The sequence below is a fragment of the Coenobita brevimanus genome, chromosome 54, assembly GCF_032717465.1.
Source record: "Coenobita brevimanus isolate Jiangsu-jjx chromosome 54, ASM3271746v2, whole genome shotgun sequence".
Taxonomy (NCBI): domain Eukaryota; kingdom Metazoa; phylum Arthropoda; class Malacostraca; order Decapoda; family Coenobitidae; genus Coenobita; species Coenobita brevimanus.
This window is the reverse complement of record NC_137007.1, coordinates 38,458,425-38,474,692: the sequence shown is the minus strand read 5'-3', so window position 1 is coordinate 38,474,692 and position 16,268 is coordinate 38,458,425. Positions and strand designations below refer to the sequence as shown.

General features: G+C 42.5%; 1 protein-coding gene across 4 annotated transcripts in view; it reads right to left on the bottom strand.

Moving 5' to 3' along the window:
• The window catches only part of LOC145401030 (uncharacterized), a 512,459-nt gene that overhangs the window by 298,229 nt on the left and 197,962 nt on the right, over nt 1–16,268 (bottom strand). The gene's annotated exons all lie outside the window — the stretch shown is intronic.

Sequence of the window (16,268 nt, the reverse complement as noted above, 5' to 3'; positions counted from 1 at the left end):
GGCAGGAGGGGAGGAAGACCACTCCCTCCTCTTCCTGCTTCTTTTCCTCACAGGTGAAACTTAATTACACTTTTCTAGGCGGGCTATTTCTGTTGGTGCTATTTATACTTTTTAATGACATAAGTTTTCTCAGAGATTAAGGGGATACCAAGTGTGTTATTTTCTCTAAAACATGAAACTGGTGGATGCATATGAGTTACAAACAGACCCTGAGACTTCATGAAAATTGTGGTAGCGTCAGGCTGGGTAGTGTAAAGTATAGCATGTGTCTTGTGGCAGCGTGAGGCGTTCTTGAAGAGTGTGAGGTGTGACTCTTGAGGTGTGGCAGTTTGAGGTGTGACAGTGTGTGCTGTGACGGTGTGTGGTGTGGTGGTGGTGTGAGGCGTGCATGAGAAATACAGGTGTGAGGTGTGACGGTAAGGTGTAGCAGTGTGAGAAGTGGCAGTGTATGGTGTGGCAGTGTGAGGCATGCTTGAGGAATACAGATGTACGGTGTGAATATGAGGTGTAGCAGGGTGCGGTGAGGTGTGGGAGCGTGAGTTATGGCAGTATGAAGTGTGGTAGTGTGAGATTTGCATGATCAATATTAATGAGAGGCGTGGCTACGTGTTGTGTTAAAGTGTGAGGTGTGATAGTTCTATACAATGGTTCTTCCGCTTTTACTTGTGTACCAGTAATTTTCATGCATACCGTAACTCTTCCCTGAGCAAAGTGTACTAAAATCAATACATTTTCAATTACGTAAAAGCTGAAACGCAGTTCCCTAATATCAAACAACAGTCTACAACAGAACACGTCATTAACCTTAGCAAGACAACAAGAACTTAACCCGGAAGATTGGTCACACATCAAAACAGCTCGAGGAGCCAAGCTAGTGCAGTACGACCTTGCATGCCAACGCAAAAACTGCTCAACAACACAGTCTAAGGAAGGAGTGGCAGGGTGGTGTTGTGGAGTGTATGTGAAGGGGTGTGTGGTGGTGTGTGGTATGTGATAGTGAAGGGTGTAGTAGCGTATAATGTGATGGGTATGGGAGTGTGCTGTTGTATAATGTGGCATGAGGTACTATGGCGAGGTGCATATGTGCGATTCAATAGCGTGTGGTGGTGTGTGGTAGTGTAAGGAATGGTGAAGTAGTGTGAAAATAGATGTGTTGATGTGGTAAGGGATGTGGAGAAGGGTGTGTTGATGTGGTGAGAGGTGTAGTCGTGGTAAGATGTGTGGTGTTTGGAGGTAGTGTGGTAGGGAATGACGTGGTGTGGTGGTGTTAAAAGGTGCATTGTGGTGTGGAAGTTTAGTATAGGGGTGTTGTGATATAGAAGACGGGTGTGGCAGAAAGATGTGGAGGCTTAAAGAAAAATGCTGTGTATAAAGTGAATGGTATGGTGCTGTGTGAAAGTTGTGTGGTAGAGAAATATGATGTGGTGTGGCAGAGGAATTGTAGTGGTGTGTGTGTGTGTGTGTGTGTGTGTGTGTGTGTGTGTGTGTGTGTGTGTGTGTGTGTGTGTGTGTGTGTGTGTGTGTGTGTGTGTGTGTGTGTGTGTGTGTGTGTGTGTGTGTGTGTGTGTGTGTGTGTGTGTGCGTGCGTGCGTGCGTGCGTGCGTGCGTGCGTGCGTGCGTGCGTGCGTGCGTGCGTGTGTGTGTGTGTGTGTGTGTGTGTGTGTGTGTGTGTGTGTGTGTGTGTGTGTGCCAGTCAGAGGGTGTGGCGATATGGTAGTATGATATGGTGGTGTGGCATTATGGTGCGGCACTGCACTGTGGTGGTGCAGAATTGTGGTGAGGAAGTGAGATGTGTGTTTGTGTGCTGGTGTGGTACCACTGAGTGGCAAAGGGATGTGGTAGTGTGTGTGGTGGTGTGGCAGTATGTGCGGTGTTTTGGTATTGTGGTGTGCAGAAGGGTGTGTGTTGTGGCATGTGGAAGGGCCGTCTGGTGCCTACAACATGCGGGCCACAGTTCCCTTAGCCTCAGCCCACTCAGCCATCCCTAGACGCCCAGTACCCCAGAAATACCTTGGCCATTTCAGTTCTCAAGGCAAATAACACGTGAAGGGTACTGCTGTTAGGGTCATGCAACAGGGAGAGGTGTGTAGGTTCTGGGGTACTTTTCTGAGGATCATGCAATTACAAAAGGGACGTACTGTATGTTTTCAGGGGTCGTATTCTATGTGGCTTTGGAGATTCTTGGTACATTTTCCTTAGCTATTTATTCACCACATTACATCTCGGTATTCTCTTTCATATTACTGACGCAAACTATGTCGATATTGAAGAGAAGTAAATTACATACAACAGAATATTAAGCTGCATATATAAATAGAGAGAGAGAGAGAGAGAGAGAGAGAGAGAGAGAGAGAGAGAGAGAGAGAGAGAGAGAGAGAGAGAGAGAGAGAATTAAGTTAAAAAAAAAAAAAAGTCTTTGGCTGAACGGATTAGCATACAAAAATTATACTTCTTAATACAGCAGAACGAAGGAGGGTGATGGGTGGAAATGCGAAGAGAAACTAGTAAAGACGTCCTCGTGCTAGGCGTGTAAACACACCAAATCATACGGCTATCTATTGCACCAGAATGTAGCTGGGTGAAAAGAGGGAATGTGGCCATGCTCGACTGCACCAAGCCCTCATCTGTAGGAAACCCGTGCAGTCTCCAGACATACCCCGCTTGGCATCTGGGCCACATATCGCTACAACATGCGGAGGAGAGCATGTAGGATGACACTTGAGCTACTTAATGTTTTTCAACGGCTTAAGATAAGTAAATGTAAATGCACTGTTAAGCAGCTAGTGGCAAAGACCCAATAACTAGAAATTATGAGGGGGGGGGGGCAATGAATTTAGCGATCAGACAAGTGACAACTAAGGAAGGTTAGTGGAGCCTTTAAGATATCAAATACATTACATATAAGAACAGTTCCTCCTCCTACACTTCACTTACGCAAATTGCTAGGACAGAGGCTCATGATTTGTCTCAGCCCTTTAGCAGTCTGATGAATTTTATATATTTTCTTTTTGATGAAAAGGTTATGAATTATTTCAGTCCGAAGACGTGATTATCATTTTATTCCTGCTGCAACCAGACGATTTTATCAAGCTTTGGAGAGCTCGGTAGCAAAAGGATTAACAAAGGTTATACCTGACTTCTCTTGTTCTAAAAGTCTATCCTAAACAGAATAAAGTTTTCTTTAAGTTTCAAAACTAAAATGTAATAGAAAATACGTCCTCGATTTGAACAAATACAATGCAAATGAATGGGTTATCAAAAGCAAGTTCCTTCTGTATTACTAAGAAACAAGTAGCATTCATCAGTGCTTACGATGATGATGCATGGAGCGAGGTCAGTGCATCCGCTGATAAATGTAAACTTCCTGTTGAATACCTAAGAAACAAATTGTTAAAGATATCGAACAAGAAGAAAGTGGGGAAAAGGAGATCACTGGATCACCAAAAGAACCCAAGCTTCTTGAAATGTGCAAAAAATATGTTCTAGTCAAACATTAAGCACACAAAGAAAGTGTCAGAGAGGAGGAAAGAGAATCTCAGATTCAATGCGATTTCCTCCTGAATGCATAAGAAATCAAAGGCAGCCAAACATCAGGCACATGCAAGTTCCACATGAATAAAGGAAGGTGTCCCAGCCAAATATTAAACTAAAACGCCCAAGGAACTTATAACAGGTGCGAATTCCTCCTACGTGAATAAGAAACCAGCCGAAGATCCAGGACAAAGAAAGTTTGAGGAAGGTCAATGAATCTTTTAAAAGGCCAAACACGCGACCACCACGGATCAGTCCTAAGAAAATGCGCAGAGAAATGTTGGGGAGGAGGTCAGTGAACCTCCTGATAAATTCAAGTTCATTTTCAAGGTCTAAAAAATATGTCCAAGCCGAATAGGCTATTAAACACAAAATGGGCTAGAAAGAAGGCAAAAGAATTCCCGTAAAAAATGCAAGTTCATATTGAATGCACAAGAAACACAAGTCAAGCACGCAACTACACATCTAGTGCAAAAGAGCGTAGAGAAAGTCAGTAGATCTTTTAATAAATGCAAGATCCACCTGGATGTAAAACAATAAGTTTGCAAAATAAAGCCAAGCCTAAGATAAAAAAAAATAAATAAATGTAAGAAGGAGGCCAACGAAACCTTTAATAAATGTCAGTTCCCGCTGAATGCCTAAAAAACAAGAGGCTGACAAGCATCCAGCACTGGGAAAGCTTAGGGAGAAGGTCAGTGAATCCCTTAATGTAGTGATGTGTGGAATATGTCCAAGAAGAATATTAAACACAAGGGGAGTGTTACGGACAAGCCAAGAAATTCCTGTAATAAACGCAACTTCCTGCTGAATGCCTAAGGAACAACCCAGGCTGAACAGTGAAGGTGACGTCAGCGCTCTCCCTCACCCCAGGCAGTACCGGCACCAGCACCACTACCACCACACTGTTGTTTTCATTTTAGCTAATTTTCCTTTATCGTAGCTCAGACTTCCTCGTTACTTTGGCGCAATGATTTCTATGAACGCAACTTCGATACCCCATAATCCAACCTCCTCGACGGCCTAACTTTCTGACACTGCAGATTCTAAGTATAAGTCTGCCACTGAGTAAGGCCATATTCTGGTGTGGATAGATATTACTTAGCTCACATAAATAAGAGAAAAAAGAATTTTAACATTCTATATGCAGACATAATCAAGCCCTTTCACCCAAATCTGACCTAGATTTTCATCCTTTTACAGCCTTTTTCACCTAGCAATGGCAGAAAAAGACAATACTATGGCTCTACTGAATGTCCAAAGCAGTTCTTGGTGACTAGGCTCAAAGTCCAGTGCTAATCTGTTTTGACAATCCAGTATGCAAGATGGAGCGATGTCAGTTTTAGGCCAAGGTAGAGTAAAAACGGTATAATAAGGAAGAAGTACTAGGCCGACGAGGGAGAGTATGATCCATATTTTTTCCGACTATCCTCAGACGATTTAATCAGCACAGGGGAGACCAATTCGTAATGAAAAAGTTGCTTCCATAAAAATACAGCCTTAAAACACCTGACTTCTCGGTACCACCCTCGCCTGCAGTTCCCCGTCCCGGCCACATTCCACATACCGGTGAGAGGGGGATCTGAGAGGGGACCTAGGGCGGGCAGGAACCACAAGGAGAAGGGTGGGACGGAGGGAGTGGGAGGCAGTGGAGGGGGTGGGACGGAGGGAGAAGGAGGTGTAGGTGGGTAGGAGGGAGATGGTGGGTAGACTGTGGGGTGGGACGGGAGGAGGTCGTGAATGACCCACTGACACCACCAACAGCACGAGAAGAGCAGAATGGTAGCCTTGGTGGTGCCCCGTAGTTAAGGTACTCATACCAAACCACTGCGACCATTAAAATATAAAAATATAGAGATACATAACTTACATTATATCTATTAAGAAATCACCATCATCACAACCCTCAAAGTCACCTAAACAGGGGTTCTGAAAGCTGATGCTGGGTTCCAAAAGATGAGATGAGGTATTATTATGATATAAGTGACCACTGAGGTAAAGAAACAGATATAGCAAATTGGAGGGAACTGTATTCTTAGCAGATATACTGTCCTTGCTTTACTAGGGAATAAGAGTGCTGAAAATAATTATGAAATGGGTCATGGATTCCAAATACGTAGAATTCATAAAAGCAACCCTGGGATAAGGACATGTCAGTTGGGGAAAGCAGGATAGTACAGGAAGCCATGCACAGGAAACTGTACTCTTAAAAAAGTACATATACTTAGCTTACAGGAAATAAGACAGAGGAAAATAGTATAAGGGATATCGAAATGGCACACCGAACGATGAAATAAACAATAGTGCTAAATACTTATATTCAAGGAAACAACAGTGAAAACAGCACAGTGAATCAACAGTACATCCATAAAAAGGAGGTTCACATATCGAGCAGTGAATTAAACAGTATCAGTGGAAACAGGAGGTGAAATTAGAGGGAAACAACAGATACACCTACTTTGCAAGAAATCTGCGGCAGCCAATAGATATTAAGCTTGAAAAATACATCTAATAAGTGAAACAAAAGCACAAGAAACCTAAAGTAAATGGCATAAGACCTGTAATGACGATGGTGATGATGATGATGATGGGCATAAAGTTGCGATGATGATGATGATGATGATGATGACGATGAAGGGAACTCAGTGAGAAGATAGGTAACTATGATTAAAACTAATATATTTACACAGCACAGAGTGAACTAAGCACTGAAATAAGCAGTACTGGTGGAATAAGGAAGTGAAAGTAGAGGGATGCAGGAGAGGAACAGGGAAGGCGTGTGGCCCAGGTCAGCCTTAGTCTTGAGAGGTGAATGATCGGGCGAATGTGGAAGGCAGCGGGAGAAAGGGAGGAGAGAGAGAAAGAATAAAGAAGAAAGAAAGATACACGCAAGCAAGCACGCATGCACGCACACACAAGCACACACACACACACACACACACACACACACACACACAAACAAACAAACAAACAGAGAGAGAGAGAGAGAGAGAGAGAGAGAGAGAGAGAGAGAGAGAGAGAAAGAAACAGTTATCACGGACAATGGGGAAATTATCTCTCTCAGCCTGGGATGGGGAATGTGGTACAGCTTGTCTGATGTGGTGGTAGGAAACACAGTCGAAATGGAAGAATTGTACCCATATACTGAAACTGTGCTTTTACATATACTTCTACTAGAGCGTATTACTGTATACAGCGTTGAATCCTTTAAGGGATATAGAATCAAGACATTACGGTTCCGATCCTATTTTCCTCATTATACCTGAAGAGGGTCAAGTCAACAAACGGAAAGACAGACAGACAGAATGATTAGATATGTAGGTCGAATGAAAGACAAATAAAGACAGAAAGAAAATGCAAATAGATCCGATAGATACGTAGATAGATATTCTGGGATGACAAATTGATGGGCAGACATACTGATCGAAGGAGACAGATACGTATGATAAAAAGACAAATACACAAGGAAGTCGATGCACACCGAAACAAGCTATATCAAAGGCGAGGAAATAATTCTTACATCGGATCGTGGTGCATTCAACTCAGCATAAAGGATTTTCTGAAGTATATATAATGTAAGTCAGAGTTCATCTCCTGAGACCAAAAGTTACGAGTTCTTGCTTCTTTTCTCCCGCTTTGGAGTTCCGCTAGTGATCGCTTTTACCACTTCTCTCCGGTGAGTCTATTGCATTTTTTTTCTATTACTGCTGCCTCTAGATGATTTTATTTGGTCTGGTTATACTTTAAAGACAGGATGAATTAGTAATGGCTTCAGTAACCGCACCAATACCATGCTAAAAATAATCGTCGGGAGATAATAATAATAATAATAATAATAATAATAATAATAATAATAATAATGTGTAATCTAAGTGAAAGGGTTGAAATTGCTATTATCCTGAGGACAGTCACGGTAAATTCAATTCCTATATCATATTATAATTTTCGGAAAAAGGCTGAAACTGGAAATATAATATGCCGGCGTACATTAGCCTCCTCTTGGCTGAGCAAGTCTTCTGTATTTTTCTTACACTTTTCACATGTTTTTATTCATCTTACGGGAGACTTTTCACGCACGAGGGATTAGATAGTAACTTCATCAACCCCTCCAGTACGAGACATCTTTCAAAAGCCGCATAAAACCGCCTGGAGGTAGCAGGAATAAAATAGGAGACGTCAGTTTGGCATGGACTTAGGAAATGGAAGTGGCAATGCAGTTGGCGTTGAAGCGTATTACTATAACCTCATGAAAAATTATGATTAAAAAAAAAAAAGCATATACAGTACTTGTGGACGACAGAACACATTATCCTGATCTCTGGAAAAATAAAAATTAATAATGAAAGCAGATGACAATATATTATAATCCATGGAAAAAAATGAAAGAGACGAAATGAAAGTAGAAATCAGCATACATTATTATAATCAGATGACTCGTGACCTGCTCTGTGCGTTATCGTTCTGGTCATCGAAGACAGGCCTGATTAACCATTTCTCTGCCATGACGTCTAAATGTGAGCCTGTTACTTCCAGGAGGTTTCATTCAGCTAAGAAAAAAAAAAAAAAAAAAAAAAAGCTGTCTTGAAGAGTTTTAAGAGGATAAAAATTTTCTCTTAAGCAAAATCGTCTATGGGTTACAGGGGTAAAGTAGATGGTGAAGAGGGAGGCCTTCACGTGGAGGCACCAATATAACTAAGTGGATTCGCTGCCTAATAATACAAACTTTCATCAATAGCTTTTCTATTCCCTAAAAGGAGGATGGTGAACTGCAGGTGAAGGGCAATTGCAGCCTGTCTTCTACCAAGTTCACGTTCATATGATCCTGGGGCCACAGCAACAACTAGTAATCTAAAAAAAATATACAAGTTATCGTAATGAACTATATGAGTACTGTAGGGTCCCTGGTAAAAAAGTCTGTCTATCTATAGCCCGATGCATAGTGAAAAAAAAGTGTCACTAAAGAGAAGAAAGTCTGTGAACACGGAGTTACGCAATTCTCCCCAAGCCAAGCCTCACGAGCGCACGAGCAACATGAATGAGCCGTAAAGGACCAATTCATATCCGAGAGTTATGTGCCCTTTTTTCACCCTGTTCAGGCTCGTGACTTGTTCCTGTCACTTGCGCGCACACACACACACACACACACACACACACACACACACACACACACACACACACACACACACACACACACACACACATCCTCCATTTCCCTCACATTGTGCCCATTCTGCCACTGTCTGCTCTTTTCGTTCCCACTCGTCTTTCTCAGAGATATCCTTTTTCTCTCCCCTCTCTTATACCATTCCCCCTTCTCCCTCTCACACTCTTCTTTCTCACACACACCTTCCTTCTTTCTCACACACTCCTCCTCTCACTTCTCTCCCTTCCTTCTCCTTCACATACCGTTCTTCATTCCCTCTCACTGCCCACTTCTCCCACCTTCACATCCTTCCTGCAATCCCCATCAGTGTTTCGTTCCGGTTCTGTCTGTGCCTCTTCCTTTCAGATGCTGTGCAGAGGAAGTCACCATTTCCACCTTCATCCCTTCGCCCTACGTTCATTTATATTGAGATGAAGGAGATATCTAACCCTGCCTGTTCGAAAAGTTTCTCCTGAACAGAATGAAATGGTCTGGAGAAAGCAAGAGCACGGTAAAAAAAAGATAATAATAATATTCTCTGGTTGATGGGGTGACGGAAGAACCGCTAGCACTAAAAGGGTGTTAATGAAGGTTGTACGTGCTATAGAAGCCTCTCTCAGAAGCTCAGTCCATAGGTAGCAAAGAAGATGATAAACACTATCGTAGTGAAGTAGTTAAGAGAGGAAGCCATCATTTAAACCTTCCCACTATAAGACCATGTAACTTCTTTCTTACATAACTACCTCAAAACGGTGACGCCCATCGTACGTATATATTATTTTGTACGTCTCTAGATGGTCGTATCCTATCCTACTGGAGGGAATAAACTGGTAACCCACCAGACCGGAGCACCACAAGTGTCTAGCACACTTGTGGATGAACTGAGGTGAACTGAGGTATTTTGGGTTCTTGTTCTTCGTGTCAAGCTTATGGTGGTTTCGAGCGGAGAATATATTTTCTGATTTTCAACTCCTTCAACCGGAAGAAGTCCTGTTCTAGTTTGCTCTTGATACCTCCAGATGATTAATTCTACTTAGGAAAACCGATTGGTGATAGGAAAAATAGGGTTCTGTGGTTGCACTGTTAAAACTGGGCGGCTGAACTAAATGGTTATGCATACGCCACTCATCGAACCCCCTATCCCCCGAAAAGAAGGATGATGAACTATATAAGAAGGGCAGTTCTAGCCTGCAGTCCCCAGGGTTCACGTTTTTGATGAACTTGGGGCCACAACACAACAGCAACAATAATTATAAGGCTTAAAGTGGAGACTCGGTAGACCACACCAGCACAAGTGTCCAGCACACGTGTGGTTGGACTGAACGGATGTGGTATTTGGTTCCTCTTCCTGATATGCCTGAGTGACGATGTCGATGATGGCTCTGGGCTCGATGAATGTTGTGGAGTTTATACGTGTGTGTGTGTGTGTGTGTGTGTGTGTGTGTGTGTGTGTGTGTGTGTGTGTGTGTGTGTGTGTGTGTGTGTAAGTAAGAGCATTTATGTATGACTAAGCATGTGTACTGCCAACCCATTCATGTGCACTTACGTGGGACCGTAAATATGTGTTTGAATGCAAGTATCTGTATTCTCCTTAGACACACGCAAACATACAAAACTTCGGCGATTCTCTACAGCGCCATAAGGAACTAGGTAATAAATTTCGAAAGGTCGTAAGACGGGATACGAATTAAAAAGAAAAAAGGCGACACAGCATGAGATACAAATAAGGCAAGCTTAGACCAGTTCTTTTTTTTTAGAGTCTCAGTGTTTAGTGTTCACCTCCATGATTTACCGGCGGGAAAAACAATATCGTTAATCAGATTGGAGTGGAAAGAGAGAGAGAGAGAGAGAGAGAGAGGTTATTTCTTTACTTGTTAATTATATATTGTTTCTATTACTACTTTCTCCTTTAATTACAGCTACACCCTTTATAATTAATTCTTGCTATTTTTAGTCATCTTAATTCTCCTAATGACAGAACTTGTCGAATTGCAGGGGGTGAGTGAAATCCTCCCTGATCTGAGTAAAAGCGGTAACAGACTCAACCAAAACATGACATCAACGAACTGATAGGGTTAGCAGGGAAATATAAAGGATGATACGCTTTTGGGTCGGCTTCTGTCTCGTGGCCTTTGGAGGATCCCTATTAGGCCTCAATGAGATACATTAAATTTTCTCCGTACTGCATGGTAACCCCTTGAAAACGTGAAGATTTATTTCCATGTTTTTGAGCTACCTCCAAGCGAATTTACTCCTTTTGAGGCATATCTCAGGTAGTAACAGTGGTTAGGATCAGACACCATCAACCCTTTCACTACGAGAGGCCTTTCTTATTATGAACTTAACCCTTTCATTACGAGGCCTCTCGTTATAGAAACACGATCGCCTGGTGTTGGCAAGGAGTGAGTGTAAAAGAAGTCATTGCAGAAACCTTTCTGACCTAAACTATGCCAAAATCATGAAATATTTAACATGTAAAGCAACAAAAGATACAATACGAATATAAACTGCCATGGAAGAAGAGTTAGGGAGTCTCCTCAATCCACGAGATAATCCAATAACACATTATGATAAAAATGGGGAGAAATCTATCAATATCAAATGAATCTCTTTGTATTGGTAACATACGTGACATTCTGCAAAGAGAACTGGGAAACCAAGGCGGTGAGGGAGGGAGGGAAGGAGGGGACAATGGCAAGAGGAGAGGGGTGAAAGAGGAGGAAGAGGAGGGGGAAAAGGAAAGAATGGGGAAAGGAAGGAGGAAGAAGGGGAGGGAGAAGGGAGAAAACATGAGGGGGGGAGGGAGGGAGGGAGGGGAAAGAGGAGGAATGAAAGTGAGGGAAGCGAGAGAGGAAGGGGAGGGAATAAGGAAAGGTGAATGTATGCAGAGAACCAGCGAAAAAAGGATGGTGTGAGGGACGAGAGGTGGAGAAGGAAGAGAGTAGGAGGGAGAAAGAAGGAAAGGGACGGTGAACGGGTGGAGGGGTCACAAGGAGGGATGAGTGGAGAGAAGAGATGAGGGAGCAGGAGAAAAAAAAAGAGATGATGAGAAGAGGATGTGGAGACTTGGGAAAGAAATATGAATGGATGTAGGGGACCAGGGAAAGTGGCTATGGGGAGGAGAGGAGAAGAAACTGAGGAAGAGGAAAGGAAGAGAGGAACTGAGGGATGGAAGCGAGGGAAGAGGTAAGGCGGAATAGGGAACAGAGAGGAGTGAAATAAGTGGTGTTAAGGGTCATGGTCAGAGGAAAGGGGACTGGAGAGGTAAGGAAGAGGGATAAGAGAAGGAAAGCAGTAGAGGAGAGGAATAAAAAGGACGAATGGTCGGGAAGGTGATTGTGTGTACAGGGTTACAGGGAGAGATTTAGGAGGGAAGAGACACGAATGGGATTGGAAGAAGGAAATGGGGAAATGGAGGGAAATACAGGAGGGACGAAGGGATGAGGAACGAAGAGGGAGAGGAGAGGAGAGGAAAGGAAGAGTAGGGCAGGAGAATAAGAGTTAAGCATCAAGGGAAGAGGACAAGGGTAGATGAGTGGTGAGGAGGGTGGAAGGATATCAAACTTGCGACATCAAAATAACCAGCTTAGTATTACGATCACTCGGTCATATCGCGGTTTTAAATTTATATACGTAAATCCTATTAGAAAATGTTAAATCTGTTTACTCCAAGAAAAATCAAGGAAAAAGTTATTCGACTCCTTACAGTATTGCCAGCCACCCAGTCTATGAGTTTTTCCAGAGCGAACACGACATAAACGCCTTGAGGCCTCTTTATAACCCGCTCATCACCACTTCCTTCCGCCTCTTAAAGCCACCATCCCTCCCTCCCTCATGTGCAGTACTTCACCACTTCATCTTGCCACTTTGTTCAACCAGAATACTGATACTGATAACTTACTAAATAATAACGATTGCTTTTACCAGCAGATCCAAAAATATATTGACGATACAACCTACTTATCAAAATTCTGGGCTACAGTGCATATAAACTTGGTAGTCTCCTTTGGTTATATTCTGGTGATTTACTTCAACCCGGACTAACTCACCTCTCAAAGAAGTATAAAACTATCTCAGTCAACGTTCTGGAAGAGAATTAAGACCTTCAAAGGAAGACGCAATCACGAAATGTTTGCGAGTCCAAATACATATTGTTGACATAAATGGCTTAAACACTGTGCTGGAAAAGCCTTGGTGCAATTGAAGCCCAGAGACGTGACAGTGTGATGTGTGGCAGTGTGAGGCGTGGCAGTTTTGAGATGTGTGTGTAGAGGGGAGGGGAGGGTACGTACGTTGTGGTTTTGTGATACATGTCTGCGAGAAGTGTGGTAGTGTGAGATGTTGCGGTAAAGTGTGACAGTGTGAGGCGCTGCAGTGAAAGATTGGGCAGTATGACGTATGGTAGAATGGGGTATACCGGCATGAAGTGAATGTTAAGGGAGGCGGTGTGAGGTGTGTCGGTGAGAAGTGTGGCAGAATGAGGTATACCAGCATAAAGTGAATGCAGACTGTAGCAATGTTAGGTGTGACTTGCCTCTAAGGAACGGCTGCACGTGGTTTATTGATGTTAGATGTGGCAGAAAGAGACCAAGGTATGTTACATGTGACAGTGTTTATTATTATTATTATTATTATTTTTATTATTATTATTACCATTTTGCATAGTGGCATTACAGTCATCCAGTACAATAATAACTTCTCCATTGTACTTCCGAGCAACCAAGAGTACAGTCACCTCCCCTACACCACCACCACCTGCAGGATAAAGTCAAAGGGCCAAAAAGCAATTATCTGTGGCATAAATCGATAGACACGGCACCTGGAGGAGGGTGTTGTGAGGGTGGGGTGGGGTGTAAGTGGGACAGTCTCACCCCTCACCTTCCGGATTGAGAGAGAGAGAGAGAGAGTAAGGAGGAAATATATTGTTAGATACTGCAAGCTCTGTTATCTCTTACTGTGATTTGATAAAGAAAAAGTGCACAACAGCATGCATAGTTATAAAAAAAAAGTAAGATAAACTTTTACCTAATAAAAAGACACACGATAGATGAAAGTTAACTGTGAATGAATGATGAATAAAATAACTCTTAATGCCAGTTAGGCCTTATAATAGGATCTAGTGTAAATAATATTCCTTTAGCCTGGATATCCTACAATTAGCCAACCAAGTGCAATTGCTGTAACCTTACAAAAAATACTGAATGTGTGTGTGTGTGTGTGTGTGTGTGTGAGAGAGAGAGAGAGAGAGAGAGAGAGAGAGCAACAGACATCCCACCACCCTACCATCACCCTTTCCACAGCCCTCCCTGCCTGATAGCCCCTCTGCCACAGTAAGTCTCCCCGTACCTCCTAGTTATGCCCCTAATTGCTCTTAAACTTAGCCTAATCACCTTTTTGACCTTTCGCCGTGTCTGGGCTGCCACTAAAAACAGATCCCTCCCTCTCCCGCCCCTGGAAACAATTAACTATGCCGGTATCATGATGTCTTATTTTATTTTAACTTGATCCAGAATTTCGTTCCTTTACAGTTCATTTCATTTATCACAATGGTAGGAAAAAAAAATGCTTAGGCTCCACATTCTCTGCGTATCATTTCTTCGTGTTAATCTCTTTGTACAACTCAGCACTCAGCGTTCAAGATGGAAAGATGGCAATTTCAGGCTATCTTTCCATCCTAGGTATGCATTTTAGGTATTCCATTTTAAGTATGCAATCCCAATTATGTGAACAATATTCGTTAGGTATATGGCAAGAATTAACTGATATTCTCCTACAGTTACAAGTTCGAGATGACACAATAATCACAGTGGCAGTGAGGAAATGATCTACGTTACCATGAAAACTGAACTATACTCAGTACTAGCTTGCACGTTGCCTCGAAAATAAGAGTAATATTTATGGGTCCTTCTATGTAACCCCATAGGAAAGAGTAATAGTTATGGGTACTTGCATGCAGCACCGAAAAACGGATCAGTCCTGACGGCAGGAAACACGTCTTGTCAAGCAACACGGTAGTGACGGGAAATATCACGTACTGGGGAAAAAGTTGGACGATACTGATGGCACCTTGTTTGAAATCTGAACAATTTCTCCGTTCTCTAGATGTAAAACCTGAACATTTTTCATGGCAACTACCTATAAATATTAAAAAAAAAAAGAAAATGTTGACGGCACCTGGAATGCAGAATCGAAACGCAGAGCAGAATTGACTGCAGGTAACACGTGGGGCAAATCGATCCTCCACAGGTGTTGCATGACTCAGATCAGGGCAACTTCAAGGGGGGTGGAGGACATCAGAAGAGGCAGCGAGAGGGGAGGTTATGGATCAGTGTCTTTTGGCTTTGGAAGGCTCCTTACCACCTCTTCTTTGCTACCTTACTTCCGTTTGTGGCACATTAATATTACTTTGCATGATATTTACATTAACTGTGTCGATACCGCGTTAGATACCTATGAAAACCACACTAAAGAGCGTCGGAGTGCATAGTTTAAAAGAAATATTGCTAAGGTATGCAAGATGTGCTAGGGAGACTCATATACTCGCTATGAAATAACACTGAATGGGTGTTCTCGTGCAAAAGGCAATAAGTGGAGAACGAAGGTAATATATCCAAAGAAGTAGAGAGAATGAGTTAGGAGGAGAACGGGATAAAGAGATATGAAGTCCAAGCCTTACCTAGGGTGGGATGGGACAAGATAATATAGTCTGGTGTGAAAAAGAATGGCCTGTGTGCTGTAGTGGACTAACACGTGGTTGATGATGATGATGATGATGATGATGAAGATAGATGATAAAAAGGCAATAACAATCGTAAAATAGGTAATGACGGTCATAATGAAAAAGATAATAATGCTAACGATGACGTGACAATGACAGGTGGCGTATGACTCACAGCAGAGGAGGGCCGTGTGAGGGTTAGATAGTATCAGTGGTGGGGGTATTGATCATTTAGCAGCAGTCGTGGATGGAGTGGAGTGTGGAGCCAAATGGAGGTCCGGGTAACTCCTTGTGCCACCATCATTATCCAGATGTCCTCTACCATTACGCTGTCAGTCTTCGTAAAGCTGAGATTGCCAGATCATGGTAAAGAAAATCGTGAAACATGGCGAGTGTGAGACCTGAACTGTATGTCGATGGTTTAGGAAGCTTTCGTACTCTTCTATAGCGATGTATTTTGCATATTATACTTTATTATTCTCTTATATATTTTTATGTGTATTATCAGAATAGTCTGCATCACTAACATACAATAGGATACAAAAGTGCAATATGTACGATAAATTGGTTAGTAAGAGTTGATACGATGTTTCCTATCCCGACGAGAATACGGTTTTCAGTGGTCCAGCTCCGGGTATGGGACGATCACGATAATGTCAGAGTGATGTAAAGTGGCTTGATATTACCTCGTATGGAGGGGAGTGCAGCACACGTTAGGTTGAGATGACTTCACAATGGTGCAAATGGCCATCCTGTTTATGTTACAGCAGACAGCATCACAAAGCAAAAGGTAAAACAGGGTAAATTCAAAATAGTTTAATGTACTATTCTACTTGTTCTACGAGAGACGTAGGCATCTTGCAGATGTTAAAGATCCGG